Raw genomic sequence first — 19,589 nt, forward strand, 5'->3', positions numbered from 1 at the left:
CATCACTCTCCAGCTGGAAAATAAAAGGGTTCACCGAGTTCTCATAGACAATGGGAGCTCAGTGAACATTCTCTATAAAGTAACCCTTGAGAAGATGGGACTCTCCCTTTGCGACCTGAAAGCGTGTGCGACTACTTTATACGGCTTTTCAGGAGAAGGGACCGCCTACATGGGATCCATCGAGCTCCCCGTAACCTTGGGAGACTACTGGGTCTCAGCGACCAAGATGATGGAGTTTGTGGTTGTGGATCTACCTTCAGCCTACAATGTTCTGCTCGGGAGACCCGCCCTGGTTGGGCTGGGGGCAGTCTCATCAGTAAGGCATCTAGCCCTTAAGTTCTCGACCCCTAGCGGCATCGGAACATTAAAGGGAGATCAATTAGCCGGGAGGGAATGCTACAGCATTTCCTTGCACTACACCAAACACCCATTACCATAACACATTATTATAATAGTATTTAAAAAGAGTTATTGTACATGTGAAAAATTTCGGGCGGCAAAGTAAAATAAAATACCGCCATCCAAAATGAATAAGTTTTTTCTAGTTTCCCGTGTACCCATTTCCCCTTAACCATTTCTTCTTCTTCAATCTTTCTCTTCACGACTAGCTCTCTCGTTCTCTCTCGGTCATTCCCGTAGGCTAGTAGCTCTCTCGGTCTCTCACTCCCCTTCACGAAAGACAAATCTGAGAAGGGCTTCACCGCATTCGATTCAAGGGTTTCTCTGATTCAAGACGAAATTCCTACAGTTGAAATTTCTTGTTTTAATCCGCGAAGAACAACGAAGGAGCTTTACGGTACAGTCTCTGATTCTAATTGTTCATCACTCAAAGTTTTTATTGTAATTTCATTTTTGGTTGTTTCACCATTGATTTAATTATTCATCAATCATATTTCTCTTTGTTAATCAATTTATATAAGTTAAACTCATATATATATATTCATTTTTTGGTGTGTTTTCGGAGAAGAAAAAATGTTTACATATAAGTTAAACTCATATATATATCTGTATATAAATATATATATACGTATGTGTGTGCAGCTATCGTCCTTCGTACAATGTTTCCCCGGGATCAAACATATCCGTTATCCGCAGAGAAGACGCCTCTGATGGTGCAGTGGTCCTCCAATGCATGAAATGGGGACTTATTCCCAGTTTCACTAAGAAAACTGAGAAACCTGATCACTATAAGATGGTAAAATCTTAACTTTGGCTTTGTTCAAGATGGTTTTTTTTTATAGATATTATAATTTTTTTTTGGTTCCTAAAATTTCAGTTTAATGCTCGATCTGAGTCCATCAGTGAAAAGGCTTCTTTCCATTGTCTTATTCCTAAAAATTGGTGCCTTGTTTCAGTAGAAGGGTATGAGTACTTCTTTTGTTAACTGTCAGCTTCTCCTAATTTATGCAGATGTTTTCACTTGATAATTCATTTAAGTGGTTTCAGTTGACAATAAACATGACCCCTCTTACAAATTTTGACATTTTTCAGATATTCTATGAATTTGGACCCTGTTCTGCACAAATGAAGTGTCAATATTTTATAAAAAATGATGCTTTATATGGGAGTGACCGTTCACTGAGTTTTTTCTAGTATATATATATAGAAAGAGAGAGAAAGAGTGAATATAGGACGTATCTGGACTTGCTTGCTGTTTTAAAGTATATATTACTAAGCTTTAAATAATGCATTAAAGGTGTTTGACAGAATGCTTCAATGAGATATATGAGTAATTGCTTGTAAATGAGTAAATGGGATTCTTGGCCTTGAATCCTTTCTTAATTTGACTTTGTATGCTTCTTAATTTGGCATTGAATTGTGAGATATACGACACTTGTTTTTGTTAAAAATGATGTTTAAATACATGGTTGAGGACACTTGTTTCTTCCATGAAGGGTCTTCTAGTACTATTATAGCCAAAAAAACCCATGAAAATAACTAGTAGCTGCTCTGTCCATAAGTATAATGTCTCCGAATAACCCAACATTATATTTACAACACTGCTCTGTTTACTATTCCCTATGTCTTGTTTGGTCAGTAGATAAAAGGACCCCATATATTTCTTGTTTTGCAATTAAGAGAAGAAAAGTAATATGTGTGCTGCGGTATGAGAAAATAGTACACAGATAATTACATATATACACACACATACACGCTTTAAGCAGGCATGTAAGTGAGTTTATTCCCCACAATAATTCTGGTGGATGAGTTGGCACATTGATTATAATATTTTCATTAACCTATAAACTATTTTTCTTTCAAGATAACAAATGAAAGTGGTGGCAAGAACTTTTACTCTGTTCTGGGATAGATTTAGTACCAAAACCAATATAAATGTCTGCTTCTATGTTGGTTTTCTACTAGCATGAACTGAAGTCTTTATAAAGCATATGCAGGGATTTGACAATTGTTATTTAACATTTGAAATTGCAGACAACCTGCTGGGTTTGAATATGCAGGGATTTGACTATTTATTTAATGACTTGGTGCAGGATCTAAATAGATTTATTGATGAGAAGAGTGAAAGCAGAGGAGAATAAATTTAGCGGGTATCCCTCTATTTTTTCTCTTCTTTTTCTTTTCTCTTTATTTTTTCATTTTATCAAACAACTCATTTTCTTTCTCTTTATTTTTATGCATCGATTTCTTCAGTAATTTATCAACAAACAATGAGTACATTGACAGAATAGATTTTGAACTTGTAGTAACATATTCTTGAGAAATTTCTCTTGCCAAATTCCTATTTAAATAAAAATAAACCATTATGATTGATAATCTGAAATGATTGCTATTGAAACTGAAAGTTGAAACAACCTTAAATCATGTTGCCAACAGTAAAAACATAGGAGAAACTGTAATTGAAACCAGCTTTAATCATGTTGCCAACAGTAAAATCATAAAAGAAATCATATTAAACATATTTAAAACTTATTACACAACAGTGAACACTTTTTGTGAAGCTGTAGGTCCTGGATTTATTTTTGAAAGAGTAAGTCTTCCATTTAAATAATTTCTATAGAGAAGTTTCTTTGCACTTCTCTTGTGAACTTCTGAAGCAGGGATGAAACATATTAGGTTCTAAATTGATTGGAACTTGTATTTCTTTTCTTTGATTTCTTTTTTTATTTTTTATAATCCAATAAAAGTCAAGGAATTCTTTGTATTGTAGCTTTACAAGATACTGAAAGAGCACAAGAATCCCAAGGTTCTTAGCGAGGGGCTACTGTGGATGGTTTCAGCAGTGGACGATTTTGGCATCTCCATTTGAAACTTAAGGTTTGGAGTTATATTTGGGCCCTTTTTTTTGGCTTTGTCTAACTGTTAGTTAATAATTACCAAATTCAGCTATTAAAGGAATTGATATATTTTGTTTTACAGGATTTAATTGATTTTTGTAAAGATACTGGACTGCAGTCAAGTGCAGCTGCTACTAGAATTTTTTCTGTCAAGCTTTTGGGTGTTTGGCATAAATTTGTCGACCCAGGTTGATACTCATTTTATTTGAATTGTCCACACACCTCAATTTCCTTTTAAATATATAGTTTAACTGCTCCCAAACATTGATTTTTTTTTTTATAATTAATTTGTAACTCCCTCCCACCCCTTTTCTTTTGTAGATATTAAAGGGTTTCTTTCTGATGTTAAACCTGCACTCCTTAGTGCACTGGATACGGAGTATGAGAAGAATCCATTTGCGGTGCTCCAACTTAATCATTCAATATGCATGTATTGTTCGTTGTTGTTTATTTTTTACTGATGTATTCCCATATCTTATCTAGGGTGCAGCAGCAGCTCCAAAGAGAACTATTAAATCAGCAGAACCTACATCTGCATCTTCTGGTGGACTAGATGGCCTGCCACGGGAAGATATTAGTGGGAAGATTACACCTACCCTGCTTAAAGGCTTAGAAAGTACTGATTGGAAGGTAATATTTTGATCATAATTAATGTTTTTAGGGATGGAGCCTGACACCTGCCTGCTGCTGAAAGGTCCAAAGGGGAGATATTTAGCAGCCATTGTAGTGTTTTGATGTTTTGTATTTTCTGCTTTCTAGGCTCGCTTGGAGTCAATTGAAGCTGTGAATAAAGTTTTGGAAGAGGCTAACAGGGCGTCCAACCCAATGGAACTAGTACATTCTATCATGTGTTTAAATTCTCTCTCCCTCTATTGTTATTATTTATTATTTTACATGCTATTCAGCCTCCTTTATATCCTCCCATTTGTTAATTATTGTTTAATGTTTATTTTCAGCTGAATTGTTTGGTGCTCTAAGGGGTCGTCTAGGTGACAGCAATAAAAATTTAGTCATCGTTTAAGGATACCCCTTTGAAAGGTAAGGCATCGTTGATTAATATATATCATTTTATAAATGAGTGTTCTTCTATCAATTCTTCAGCATCAATCAATTAGAGATCTTCATTAAAAAAGAAAATATTGGAAACTAGGCCCCCTTATATGTAAGACAGTTATGACTTCAATTTTTTTAATGAAAATTATTCAGGGAGAAATGCAATATTACAAGGTGTTTGTCCACAAATTTTTGGACTCTTCACTGTAAAGCTTGCAGGTACATAGCTTTCTCATATAAATTCATGATTTGTTTATCTTAAGTTAAAGATTTTGAATGACTGTTAAACATTCACTACCAGCACCTTCTCTTTTTTCAACTTAGGTTCATTAACACTTATTGGAGGTGTGCAACATGTTGATGCTTCTGGAACCAAGGTACGAGGAGAGTCTCATTTACTTTTGGTTGGAGACCCAGGTACCTTTTCGATTTTCATTGCATACTTATAGGGTTCATTACTTAAATAAAATTCTATCAATTCAAGACTACTGCATTTATGCTATGCTTCAGTTGAAGAAGCTTTCTTTTCTTCAAAATTCTGATAGGAAATTAACAATCACTTAAATCTAGAAAAATAAGAACACCATTGTATTTTGTCTAACTGATTCATGATATTTTATGAGTGTCTAAAGCCTGTAACCTATATGAATTTTCCTGTACAATACAATTAGGGTTATTACAAACAAGTTATCCATAGTATTGTATTGAGTTGTCCTTTAATGAAAATAATAGGTAGGGTAACTATTGTAAATAGTCTAAGGGTGGGAAAATATAAATTTTAGACAGAAATTTTGAGAGCAAGAAAGTATAGAAGAAAGCTCTAGGACTGGACTTAAATAGTTCAAAACTTCAGGGTTTTATTTTCTCAATAGAAGACATTTCTTTGCTGGTTGGATCCATGGACAAAAGCAATATTTTCCAAACCATGTTAAATATTGGTATTGATGCTTTTGATATGTTCTTGTGCTCTTGATGTGTTTGTTGGGTGTTATTCTAAAGGTTATTAGTATAAGAGGTATTTTCTCCCTTATAACAATTGAGATATGGATTGCACGCCATTTTATAACTTGTCTTTTCGGGAAACACATGCATTAGCTACATTAATTATAACTACAGAAAATTAGAATTACTGAAATTTTCCTTGAAAAATAGAAAACTGCCCAACCATTATTAATTTTTCCAATAAAAATAGTTTTTCAAAGCTGAAAATTCTTCTCTAGTCCTTGTTAATTTATTCTTGTTTGGCTTGAGTAATGCAGCTCAGTTTAATTGTTTGTTGCTTTACCCTTCCCTTAGGGTTTCTGGTCCTTTTATTTTGCTAATTATATAGGTGGGAGTTATCTTATTATTTCAATATACCCAAATATATATATTTATATTACTATCATTGGTGAACAACTGCTAATGAGTTCAGATTCTTTTTTTGAATCTGTATGTAATCATTAAAGCATTATACGAAAAAAGTTACATGTATATGTATATATGTAGTAAAATTTTTTAAGGCTTTTCTCAGGTACTGAGAAATCTCAGTTCTTGAAATTTGCTGCAAAGTTAAGTAACAGATTTGTTGTCACTACTGGCTTAGGAAGCACTAGTGCTGGACTCACTGTCACTGCAGTCAAGGATGGAGGTATGTTTCTCATTTCTCTATCCTAAACTTGTATCCATGGAGTAACGAATCTGACAGAAGTTGTGATTAGTTTGCGTTAACATTTTGCATGGTTTGCCACCACCTTGCACATCCTAGTCCTGTTCCCCATCTCATTGTCTCTGCTCTTACTTTTCTCTCTGTATCTCCCTTTTTGCTCACACTTCGAGTCAGTAACTCTCTCAATGACTGAGAACATCTTTGTTATGATAACAAAATCTTTCATCATAAAACTCCAATTCTTGCTTCCATGGGGCTAAATAATCTGATCAGATGGTTGTGAAATGAAAGCAGTGATTTTCTGTCTTCATCTTTTGCTAAATTTGGGTTCTTGTTAGCTTGTACCCTGTGTTCACAATTAATATTTTAGAAAGCATGTTAAAATAAAGGTGGTTTGGTCTATCTTTGATAGAATGTTTTTGTATTTTCGTTACAAGTTGTTTTAGTTCCTTGGCTTCAAATTGTACCTGTACTACATCTTTGTTCTTTATATGTTTCTGGAATTCTCCTTGTAACAATCAGCTATTATATCATATTTAAATATTGTACGACATTAATGGTAATATTTCGATTAAATAATTTTACTATATTTGTGCTATATGCAGGAGAATGGATGTTGGAAGCTGGGGCCCTAGTTTTAGCAGATGGAGGACTTTGCTGCATAGATGAATTTGATAGGTATTTGAGATGCCCCTCAGGTTTCTAATGAAACTACTCTTTCTAGCTTGCAATTATCTAAACCTAGCATACATGATGTGCATCATGATATTATTCCTACTTGTATATACTAGATTTCTTTTCTCAATCCCTTCATCTTTTTTCTTGTTAGAATTGCTTGTAGTATCATTGATATGATATTCTATTTCTTATTAAAGAGATAAAAGCATTAAGGAAAAATTGAAGAGGAATGGACATACAACTCAAAAAATGCAATTAACATTCTCTAGAAACATTCCAATATAATATGCATGAATATATTTTCTGATTTTATGTCAATACATAGAGAAGCCATTTGTTCACATGGTTTCTAAAGCATAGACATTAAGAAATCCTAACTTATTTTTTTTAATCTTTTCATGGAATCTATTACGATGTTTCTGCTTGTTAATAACATATTGTATGAATTAAATCAATAATTATATCATCATTGAATTTTTAATTCCGCTTGCTTAATGTGTTTTTTTCCTTTTTTGTAATTAAACCTGTTTTAGTATTTTTACTAGTTACAGAACAGGAAATTGCTTGGATTGTATCATCCTCAGTCAATCTAAATGATATTTTCAAAACCATTATACAAAAGAGAATATATCATTTGATGATTTTGTTTTAATCTTTTCATAAGTTTCATCTGTTTTTTTGTTCGTGTGAAAATATCAAGTTTAGTATCACTTTCTTTAACAGCATGAGAGAACATGATAGAGCAACCATACATGAAGCAATGGAACAACAATGTTGTTTAGTTCGGGTCTTTCTTTTTTCTTTTTCTTTTTTTTAAGGGGAACCCAACTTTGGGTCTGCTTTACACTAAACACGTATAGAAAGCATCCACTGAATAGTTTAAACAGTAAGAAAAATAGTAAGAAAAATCTCTTCAGATTTTGAAAACAGTAAGAAAAATAGAACGCCCAATATTTCAATGCAATATCACTCTTGTAAAGTTTAAACCCATCCACTGAATAGTTCATCCTTATTCTGATTGGTCATATTCTAACTTTTATTTTTGGTTGTTTGAGCTTGCTTGCCATGTTGTTTAGTTTGTTAGTTTATCATACATGCTTGTTTAATATCTATTGACAAATTTTAATTTTGTATTAATCTTTTAAGTATTGATTATATTCTTTAGGTTGGGGATCGAATTGGCAAGGAGCATTGCAAATGTAATTTGCAAGAGGTACAGAATTTGTTCTTTTAACTCTTATTATTAATATCTTTAAAATGTTAGAGGAGTTTGAATATCTTAAATATTCATCCATAGAGAAGTAGGTTCTGAGATTAAAATTGTGTGCTGTGGTGATAACGGAAGGTTGAAAACTTGTGTGTATTAGAGAAGTAGGTTCTGGAATATTTGTTTGTGTGCTGCGGTGATATAAGGAAGAAAACTTATTGTGTGTTTGAATTTTTTGACTTGGTATTGATAGATAGTTAGGTAAGCTTTTATATGTATAGATTAGATTTTTCATTATATGTATAGATTAAATTTTTCATTTAGTCATATTGTTTTCATTATTTCCATATGTATAGATTAGATTTAATTGCCACAACCCAAGCTAAAATCTTGTCTTTGATCCAAACCCAATTAGTTAGTGGCACACACATATATTTAATCACAATTAAGATGATACATACATGATACAATAGTATATATATATATGTAGAGAGTAAGGAAGGCATACATGTAAGGATAAAGAGAAAGCTTAATGAAACTAAAGTACTAGAAATTAGTAATAGATTTAGACCAAGAAATCTTTAGTGGGACTAAGAATCATGGTACTAGAAAATCAAGTAACTGCTATAACATACAATTAAAAATCTCAGCACTAGAACAATCAAAACCATTTGAGCAATAAGGAATGAATTTTAATAGGTAAAAAAAGAAAAAGAGAATATATAAACTTTAGAATGAATGAATCACTGAGATGATCTTATCATTGATTCACTATAGCATCTGGTTATCATTATAGCATATATATAATTAGTCATCATGATTTGTCCTACACGTGATGCATAAATTAAAGCAAGGCTTTTGGAATGATTATTCATTGGAATTTAGAGTGTCCCACTAAAACAATTCCAATTAGTACTAATATTAGGGCTAATTCTTAACCAAATCCATTTAAAAAATCTGCTTTCAAAACAATAGAAAAAAGAAACAATATCTCATGATGGTAAATTAGTTTCCTACAAGAATATTACCTTCTCTTGTTAAAAAAAATTGACAGTTCCTCCATCCCTGTTGCCAATAAACTATTGATTTAGTTCTTTCTATAAAATGACATGAAAATAAAAACATCAGTGGACAGTTGAAGCTAAAAAAATAACCTCCTATTATTATTCTTCATGAAAGTGAACCTTTTAAACAGTAGGGGGTGCTAAAATGTATTCGATAAACAACCAGCCAAGAAGAAACAAAGAGAGAGACTATGAACCATACTTGAAACTCGTTTAATCATAACTTGCAAGCTAGCTTCTCAAGTCCCATCCTCAATTTTCTGAAATTAGAAAGATTATACAGAAACAATTAGAAGAAAATAACTATACTTAACTTTCTTTGATAATATTTTCTCTAATTAATCCACTAGACAACTACATACAAATATATTAAAGCATTAGATCATATATTTTTACATATGGAATGTTGGATTCCATTATTAACAATCATGTAAATTCTTATGCATGTACAATCAGCCATGAATTTAACATCAACACAGTTTCAATGATCAATTAAAGCACAACTAATAATCAAAACATGGCAGCTTGAACAAGAATGCAATTAGCAAGTCACAGCCCTGTTCGACAAAAAGGATCAGTAGCTTTGCAATTAGCAAACTAACATAGAAACCAAAACAAGATAAATAAAATAACCAGCCATAAGAATGTTCAGTGTAGGGATTCTGAAAGAAAATAAAATAAAATGCAGTTAAACGAGTTATTTATTGGTTTCACTGGCCAAATTCAAAATGCAGCTAGATGAAACTAATTAGCATATTACGCTTCAATCTTGCTATTGAAGAGTTATCCCTTCCAATTTGGGTGGCTAGACGTTGAACTTATGATCCTATGACCATTAAAATCCAAGAATTTTATAAAAATAAAAATTTGATCGTTCTGTTTTACAGTTCACTAAGTCAGAATATTCTCAGAAACAGACTTAATGAATCAATAAACAGAACAAACTAAGAGCACCATAAGGCATTTAAACGAACTCAAAAGATGGTAAACTTGCTTAAAATTTCTTAGGGGTAATCATGGAATCTGCATCTTAATAACTTCAGTATATTTTCCCTTCTTATATATATTTCCTTTTATTCTAGGTTGTATTTATCAAGAGAGGTTGCCTTATCAATAATCAAAACATAGCAAATGTAACTCTCTTATTTGGACAGGTTTCAAAGTTAGACTGAAACCAAATAAATTTAGGATGTTTATAACTAAGTTAGAGTAACAAATAAAATCACTAACTAGATGAATCAATAGCACTAAGAAGAAACAGAAGAAAGGTTAGTCATAATATACCACAGATAGTACCTTGTCTCAATAGCACCATAAACTAGCAACCTGTCTTTCCAGACTTGTACAAGAATCCCAAAACACAACACTCAGCACAAACACTCAACATTTTGCTACTTTTCCCAGGTCCCCATCCAAAGAACTACTAAAATAGAGAGGATAACTCCAAAATATTATAATTTTAGTCTCATGTAATGGCATGGAAGCCAACTACTAATATATTCAAGAATAATGCCTCCTCCCCATGTTGCTTTCCCTGATTAACAGCCAAAGTTTTAATGTTTTATGACCCATGAAACAGTACTTGTTAATCATGGCATAAACATATTTCAGTACTCCTAAATACCCGATGAAAAGAAACAATCAGACTAGTACAAAATGCTATTTCGAACGAGAAGGTATTTTAAACGATTTGAGTAATGAAACCAGGGATTCAAGTAGTTTTACATTGTGCAAGTATGCAAGAGGGAACATGAGCACTTACCAATACTGATTGTAGAATATCACATCATCAGTTGGTACTTTTTTCCCATCATTATTTCGGTTCCAGTGATAGAATGCGTGGGTTCTGTGTTTTATGATTGCTAGTTTAGTTTATTTTCCTATCTATAAATAGGCCAACAGTGCTTTTGACAATAGTATTGTATATAGTAACAATGCAATTAAAGGAGAATTGCCTAGGCAGCACACCTAAACCAAAGCTCTGCCAAAGGAACATTAAACATCCCTGACCCACAATTATAATTCAAAAGCAAGACAGACACGGGACTCCAAGAGATCTTATAAATTACAGCAAAACCTCCATTACCTCAACCTCAACAAAAAATTTCTAAAAACTCGTCGAGATAAAATGTTTTGGCAAGCTTACAGAACTACCCGAATTTATATAATTCGAATCAATTAAGAGATTTTTCTCATGAGTTAGGGACCAACTGAAGTGCCAAATACTAAAAAAAATTATAGGATAAACTAAAATTGGCTGAAAGAACATATATACAGGAAAAAATATTAAAATTATGGGAAGTATACAACCTGTGTCATGCCTTTCCGGCTCATCTTAAATCGCTTAACATCCTAATTCCCAGTAGAAAGACTCCTCTCAATTCCCATTGTTATGCTATCTCTCACTATCCACTGCATTAGCATAAAAACAAAAGAAATGATACACGATTTTCAAATAACACAAAGAAGAACAGAATTACATTCCATCAAAATTTCATATTTGCAATCTGTTTTCTGTAGTAAAATTCTTGCACTTAGAGAGAACTTGGTCTTGCATACCTAGGTTTTTCTATATTTCCTTATTCATAGTCCCCCTGAATTCTCTCTATTTATTTAATCCTAATGTTTGATATCAATTTGAGCCTATCATACTTGTTGCTAAAATTAAAATCAGTCTGCAGAAAAATTGAACACATCTGTTGAATATGAATCTAATAATTTGGATACAAGCTAGACTAGAATGAAATGAAGCCTAGTCTAAAAATGCTTAGGACAGTACCAAACAATAGTTTTTTTCCTGTGTAATCATACACACATCAAAGATCTATTTCTTTTTCCAGTAGTAAAGCAAACCTAGTCAAGTCAATCAAATTTGAAGTTGTCCACTTCGCATGCACCCTAGATAAGAATTAGATAACAAATATTCACTTGAAACCATCAAATTAATGGAAAAAAATTCAGTGTTTTTATCTGTACCCAAAAAGAAATAAATTATAAGTTAATCATTTTGGTTCCAATATCCTCCAACCTCCTAACAGAAACTTTGGAGAGCTATGTAAACATTAGCGATAAAAATATTTCTCATAACATTTCTGTTAAAAAAAATTAGTAATTAGCATCTTTATTTATTATTTAGAGTGGGTTTCTATACTTAGAAAAACAAGTCATCTTTATTTTCTAAGTGTGTTTCTAATTATCCTATATGACTTAATTCTCAGGCTCGAAACTCATCTTTGTTCCAAAGTTAACCATATTGAGGGAGGGCTGGGATCAGTAAAATCGTTCCCACTACTATGGCCCCCTAACTGTCAATAAGGAAACTAGGTTCATTGATTTGTATCCACCCTCACCGAACTTAGTCATTATTCATTTTATTTAGTATTTATTATGATTGCGAAAATAAAATCAAACTCACACATGATATTCAGATAGCATGTTTATTCATTTGAAAAACAATTTCACTTATTACAATAAAAAATAAATAAAACAAACACTAAAAACTTCTAATCTAAAAATCGGGATCTTCTACATCCGATCTGTCATCTAACATATCATCATCTATTTGCTCATAATCATCATTGTCATGAGCATCGAAACGTCCTATAGGTAGGTTGGTGAGAATCCTATGTTTTTGCTCATTTGTGAACTGAAACTCAAATTTTGCGGTAAACCTAACTAAGAGGAAATAGTATCTCATTGCTAATGGTAATTCATCCTCCTCACGCATTTCTTCCCATATTTCTTCTAAAGCTGCTATTACAGGATGGAAATCTTTAAACAACCTAATTACTAATACATATTGTTCCGTTGATCTTAGCATTATTTGTTTAGCCTCTTGAAGGCCACCTATCTCTTGGTGAAACAAAAGCAACCTTCAAGTGATCCTTTCTAGGGCTCCTACAGTGTTTCTTGGCTCCCTTATTCTTTTTAAAGCCTTAATGGCTCGGATATCTTGGTAGGTTAAAGCTCCGTTCATTCTTAACTGAAACATAAACACTAAAGTTGTTAGCTATACACATAGATAAAGTAACTTGTAACTTCAACACTTACTTGGCGGTCAGATTCGGAGCTTTGAGAGTGTGTATCGAGGAGAACTTCATGTGAAGGAACCGTTTGCTCTGATACCAACTGTAATGACCCACTAATCTAGACTTTTGGACCATTATCGAACTATACATACAAATTTCTTACTAAAACATACATTTGCGAAAATACCATAATTTATTATAAACTTGTAGAAACAAAGGTTACTTTCATAAAAATAAGTAGGATATGGGTACCCATTGTCTTTAAAACAAAAATAACTTAAAATGAAAAGAGTTACATAGAAAATGCGAAAAATACATGTAAAACCATAAAAAAGTAAAATGAGACTACATCCTCGAATCGAATAACGCTCGGCCCCTTGACTCCATTCATCATCGATACACATCCTCTAAGCATCACGAATCTTACCGCCTCTAAAGCTATTTTCCTGCACATAAAACAAAAAGGAATGAGCCTAATGCCCAGCAAGGAAAATCTAACACATAGTCATAAACATAAACTTCATAATAAACGTAAAGACATATCATAACACATAATACATACACTTATTATAATGACCATTATTACTTGGGGTCCCATAGACTAAACAAGCTTATGCCCATGAGATTAGTGGGGTCCCACTAGCTAAGTGGGCATATGCCCATAACCTTTTTGGGGTCTTGTTAGTCAGATAGGGCATAAGCCCAAGCCTACAAACATACACATTCATAACATAATTCATAGCATGTTTCATAACATAACACATAAAATATCATAAACATAAACATATAGATTCTAGCCTATTTTCCTTACCAAAGTTACCGGGATATGTGGACTGAGTTGGGACTTTTTGGAACACTCCTAATAACCATTAAAAAGAGTGAGTCTAAAGAAGAAAAGAGATGAAATGAAAGGGATGGAAAGACTAAACAATTGAAAGTTACACTTACCAAAACTTATGTGCTCAAGAGCTTAGATTTCCTAACCAAAATAAAATGGGGTTAGGAGACTGAGTAGAAGATTAAGAGAAGGGAAAATAACTTAAAACAAATGAACTAGAGTTTTGGTTACCTCAAAGACTTGTAAGATCAAATTACACCACAACCGAAATACTATAGAACCTCACTTCCCAAAGTGTTTGATAAGCTTATGATGTTTAAGCTTATGATTTTCCCAAACCAGGTGTTTACACTCTCACACTCACTTAACACTAGCAGCTTCTGAACTTAGAGCAAAAGGTGAATAATGGCTGGGTACTAGGTCCTATTTATAGAGTTTGGGAATGAAAGTATCTTGATTTTACTTGAATAAAAATAATGGCTTTTTAGGTGAAAATCATTTGAATAATCATTCAGCAGAGGCTGAAGACTCGTTCAAAAGATGCTGGACTTATGAAGAAGTTTGAATGGCTGAAAGGAAATGAATTCAAAAATGTTTGAATTTATGCTGGAGGAGGCGATATATCGCCCCCTATAGGTAATATATCGCCTGGGCCAGTATGCCCGAGGCGACCGTGCATCGTCTCGTGTTTTCCGTATCTATGTGCTGCGATATATCGCCCCCTATAGCTGCGATATATCGGCACACGCTGAATATTTAAACACGAAATTACACATTTTTAGCTAAGTTTGAATGGAGTAAACAGCCTTGACTAAGCCTTCAACGTATTCAAAGCTGCTGACTGACCCTATAACATTCAAACTTTACCCTTATTTAATTTAATCCTCAAAAATACTTAATCCTTAATTACCCATTCATAACATGTGCTTAAAATCCTATTGGTTGATATCTAAACCTTATAGTATAATAAATATAATCCTTAATATCAGTCATTTTAATCAACCTTAGGTTAAAATTAATATTCTTAAACTATAGGTTAAACTTAGAAAATCTATAAGTACTACTATGAGTGTCCAAATAATTCCCGGTCAGAACCAAAAATCCACAGTAACAAAGATAATACTAAACATACTATAATACTACTAAACAATTAGTTAAGTAAAGTTCTTGGACTCTACAACATTAGCCTATTAGTGACTTTCTAGAATGTTAATTTAAGAATACCTATTTTTTCTTTAAAGTTGTAATAACTAGAGATGATGAAGTATCACCTATATTATATCCTAGAAAGTCATTAATAGGCACTGCATTCTAAAACATCTAATAAGATATGCGACTATTACATATAAAGACCACAAATGCCAATCAAAAAAGAAAAAGAACATTGACAAAGTAAAGGCCCTAAAGTACTTATTGTTGAAGATAGCCACCCATTTCAAGTTCTTGACACTGTTTTTGACACTAGTAAGAAATGAATGAATTGCTGAATTCTTCCTCTCTTGATTCTCTTTAAATGTTCACCTTCTCTGTTATTATTCTATTTCTCTCTAAAGTTCTATTTTATTTTATGTCTTAATTCTCTCTCTAATTCTAAAATAACCTTGTTCTTCTAGAAATGTTTACTACTTATTCTGAACACAACTCACCATACACGGTTATACAATCAAGCTGAGAACTAATAATGATCTATAAACCACAAATCTGGAATCAATTATAAATTTATATCCATTAACAATCAGAAAAGGTATGAGACCATAAAGAAATCCCAAACACTCTACAGGGAACTAGAACAAATTTGTAAATTGGAATTAAGTAATTAACTCCACTCTAGAATCTTCAGATCATTTAACTTTGAACAAGCAACTCTGCCCCTGAATGAAATTCAATAGAGCTTTAAACTTCAATAACCGAAATATACTGAAATTCAACCAAGGCATGTTTTCTTTTAAAAGCATGTGTGAATGACCTTGTCATGACCCTGATATTACAACCGCAAATAATGTGATTGTCTTATCTAACAGTTGTTAAACCAAGACAAAAAACAAGATTTTAGTAAGAGAACAACATCAAATACAAATTCATTGGAGATGGATAAAAGTTGGATCCATCTTAACAGGTTAGTAACCAAAATCATATAGTTTATTTTGGATATAAGTTTAAGTGTTAGTGCTTGATTATTGACGTATGCTCTAAAATTGCAGAGTAACGGTGGAATATGAGCAAAAAGCTAGAGAGTTTGCACTTGCTTGACTGGGCAGATGCAATTGTTGCTAAAGGTCGTTGGGATTCTAGTGATCCAAATATAACTGTACATGGAAAGCCTCTTGGACCAGACTTTATGCGAGTATGGGTTGATGTTGCTATTGTACCAGAGTCTTATTTATTTCGTCCTAATCATGCGATGCTTACAATACAAGAAGCAGTTGGTTCCACAGTTGCATGGCCTTCCAAAAAAGTTATTCCAAGAGGTACATTTTCATACTCAAAAAATAACTGCTGTCTTATAATTTAGTGTTTGGTTTCTTTGTTTGCTTTGGTGTAGTTGTGAATCTATTATTTTGTATGTGGTGTCCTTTCTTGGATATAATTTCCATAGCATTTTTCTAGAAGTAATTTGTGATGCTAGATAATAACAATAAAATATTTCTTTGCAGATATGACAAGCGAAGTATAAAAGGATACTTCAGACTCCTTGAAAGTAGTAACTTTGTTTATTTCTTTGTGTTGAAAGTAGTAACTTTTAGACTCCTTGAATACTTAAAGAATGTTTTGTTGTTGATGAAAGTATTGAATGTTTTAAACTAAATTGTGGATTGTTAATTCAATGTAGAATGTTCTTACTTTTTGTTATTTGAAAATCAAGTTCATTTGATGATGCTAGTATATATTAGAAAGATAATTTTATTTATATAAAAAAATTAAAATATAATAGAATAAATTAGTGTAATATAAATAAAATATATAATGAGAATTTAAATATATCTAAATATAACAATAATACGAAAATTGAGTTATAATATATATTACAATAACACTTTTTATGCAAAGAAATATGTTATGCAAACTTCATTATATAACACAAATAATGTGTTATACTAAAGTGTAATATAACACAAAAAAAGTGTTATAGTAAAGTGTAGTATAACACAAAAAAAATGTTATAGTAAAGTGTAGTATAACACAAAAAAAGTGTTATACTAAAGTGTAGTATAACACAAAAAAGTGTTATAGTATCGGCTATAAATAACATAATTCAACACTTATCTATATATTAAAATAACACAGAAATTGGGTTATCGTTGACAATACAATAACACATTTGTATAACACTGATAAAGTGTTATGTAAAGTATCCTGACCTACGATAACGTAGTCTGTCTTAACACATCAGAAAGTGTTATCGTAGGTTTTGATAACACATTTTTGGTGTTATTAAAAGCATTTTTTCTTGTAGTGTTGAGAGGAAAGAAACAGATGAGTGCACAAGCACTCGTCATTATTCAAAGTAAAGACGAGACGGTCTTAGAGATTGATGAAGAGATCGATCCAAGGGTTGAGGAGAAAGCTGACCTTGAACCCTTAGAAGAGCTCGAGGAAACCGATCCCTCAAAAAAGGTGAAGGTTGGAAAACACCTCCAGGATGAGACAAAATAGCAACTAATTTTCTTTTTAAAGAAAAACAAGGATGTCTTCGCATGGTCACATTCGAACATGGTGGGAATAAGTTCGAATATATCAAGCCATGCGCTAAATATAGAGAAAAGCTTCCCTCCGAAGCAACAAAAGCGAAGACAGCTGGACGACGACAGAAAGAAGGCATTGAAGGAGGAGGTTGACAGGTTAAAAGCATACTAATTCATTAGCGATGCCTTTTACCCTGACTGGGTAGCCAATCCAGTGTTGGTCCCAAAACCTAATGGGATGTGGCAGGCCTGCATTGACTATTCAGACCTCAACAAAGCTTGCCCGGAAGACTGTTTTCCATTACCAAGGATTGACCAGCTCGTGGATGCCACGGCGGGGCATGGCCTGATGTCGTTCATGGATGCCTATTCTGGATATAACTAGATTCCCATGCATGCCCCCTACCAGGAACATACGAGCTTCATAACGGATAAGGGGCTATACTACTATAATGTCAAGCCATTCAAGCTCAAAAATGCTGGGGCCACATGCCAACGGCTCGTGAACATGATATTTTCATAACAGATAGGCAACAACATGGAAGTTTATGTTGACGACATGCTTGTCAAGTATCAACTTAACAATAACCATGTTGATGTCCTCGAAGAGTGCTTTGGCGAGCTCCGAAAGTATAACATGAAACTGAATCCGCAGAAGTGCACTTTCAGGGTATCCTCAGGAAAATTCCTGGGCTTTATCATGAACGCTCGTGGAATAGACGCCAACCCCGACAAGATCCAAGCCCTGATTGACATGCCCTCACCTCGAAGACACAAGGATGTCCAAAGTTTGACCGGCAGGATGGCGGCCCTAAGTAGATTCATTTCAAAATCTACGGACCGTTGTCTTCTGTTTTTCAACCTTTTGAGGGGAGGTAAGAAATTTAAATGGATAGAGGAGTGTGAGCTGGCTTTCCAGGAGCTTAGAAAGCACCTCGCAGAGCCCCCCATCTTTTCAAAACCAGTTACGGGAGAAGTACTGTACCTATACCTTTCCACCACCAAACACGCGATAAGTGCAGTGCTCGTGCAAGAAGAAGAGAAGGTACAGAGACCCGTTTACTACACCAGTAAAAGGTTACTGGGGGCAGAGTCAAGATACCCCTTGATGGAGAAGCTGGCTCTCAGTTTAATTCATTCATCTCGTAAACTTCGCCCCTACTTTCAAGCGCATCCCATCCATGTGTTGACTGATCAACCACTTAGGCAAGTCCTGTCTAAACCGGAGGCTTTAGGTCGACTTCTTAAATGGGCGGTTAAGCTCGGGCAGTTCGAGATCACCTACCACCCGAGGATGACCATTAGGGCACAGGCATTGGCAGACTTTATAGTAGAATGTACTGGCATGACCAACGATGAAGTTATAACCTCGGCCCACGAGCTGTGGAAACTTTACGTCGATGGCTCATCCAATGAAAATGGATTGGGGGCAGGAGTCATTTTGATTACCCCTGCAGGGAGCAGATTTCATTCTGCCTTAAGATTTAACTTCAAAGCGTCGAATAATGAAGCCGAATACGAGGCTTTACTGGCGGGGCTTCGTATAGCCAAGGAGCTCAAAGCTGAAGCAATACATTGCTACAGTGACTCCCAGCTCGTGGTTAATCAAAACTTGGGAGAATACCATGCTCGTGGCACGGGAATGGTAGCTTATTTGGAGAAGGCAAAATCTACATTGGAGCGTTTCGAATTTTATGCAATCGAACAGGTTCCCCGAGAGCGGAACTCAAATGCTCATGCCTTAGCTCGGCTCGCCACCTACGATGAAAATGATGAACTGAACGTTGTGCCGATAGAACATCTCTCGGCACCTAGCATTAACGAGCCAGAGGAGGAAGATGTGTGTATGATTGAATCAGAGCCTACCTGGATGACCCCAATAGTTGAATATCTCGAGAACGGAGTCCTTCCAAAAGACCGGAGTCAGGCTCAAAAATTAATGTATCAACTTCCCCGTTACACCATTTTGGACGGAAAGTTGTATAGAAGGGGGTATTTCATGCCATTACTTCGGTGCGTAACTCCAACCGAAGCTAAGAAGATCATTGAAGAAATTCATGAAGGATTCTGCGAAGCTCACACCGGGGGGCATAG

At 33.9% G+C, this 19,589-nt stretch overlaps 1 long non-coding RNA gene across 8 annotated transcripts; it reads left to right on the forward strand.

Annotated features, from left to right (window-relative positions):
• The first annotated feature begins 536 nt into the window (after window positions 1-536).
• Window positions 537-16,676, forward strand: LOC133819501 (uncharacterized). 8 transcript variants are annotated; one of them, XR_009886362.1, is made up of 18 exons: window positions 540-796; window positions 1,042-1,195; window positions 1,277-1,362; window positions 2,493-2,549; window positions 3,170-3,276; window positions 3,379-3,484; window positions 3,618-3,675; window positions 3,780-3,926; window positions 4,056-4,144; window positions 4,253-4,334; window positions 4,503-4,568; window positions 4,651-4,766; window positions 5,935-5,979; window positions 6,603-6,675; window positions 7,841-7,888; window positions 15,834-15,928; window positions 16,014-16,280; window positions 16,467-16,676. It is a non-coding gene; the product is annotated as an uncharacterized LOC133819501 (long non-coding RNA). The 8 variants fall into 8 exon arrangements; XR_009886363.1 differs by having other exon boundaries at window positions 4,651-4,726; XR_009886358.1 differs by having other exon boundaries at window positions 4,674-4,766; window positions 5,863-5,979.
• The last annotated feature ends 2,913 nt before the right edge of the window (window positions 16,677-19,589 follow it).

The sequence above is a fragment of the Humulus lupulus genome, chromosome 2 (assembly GCF_963169125.1).
Source record: "Humulus lupulus chromosome 2, drHumLupu1.1, whole genome shotgun sequence".
NCBI classification, from domain to species: domain Eukaryota; kingdom Viridiplantae; phylum Streptophyta; class Magnoliopsida; order Rosales; family Cannabaceae; genus Humulus; species Humulus lupulus.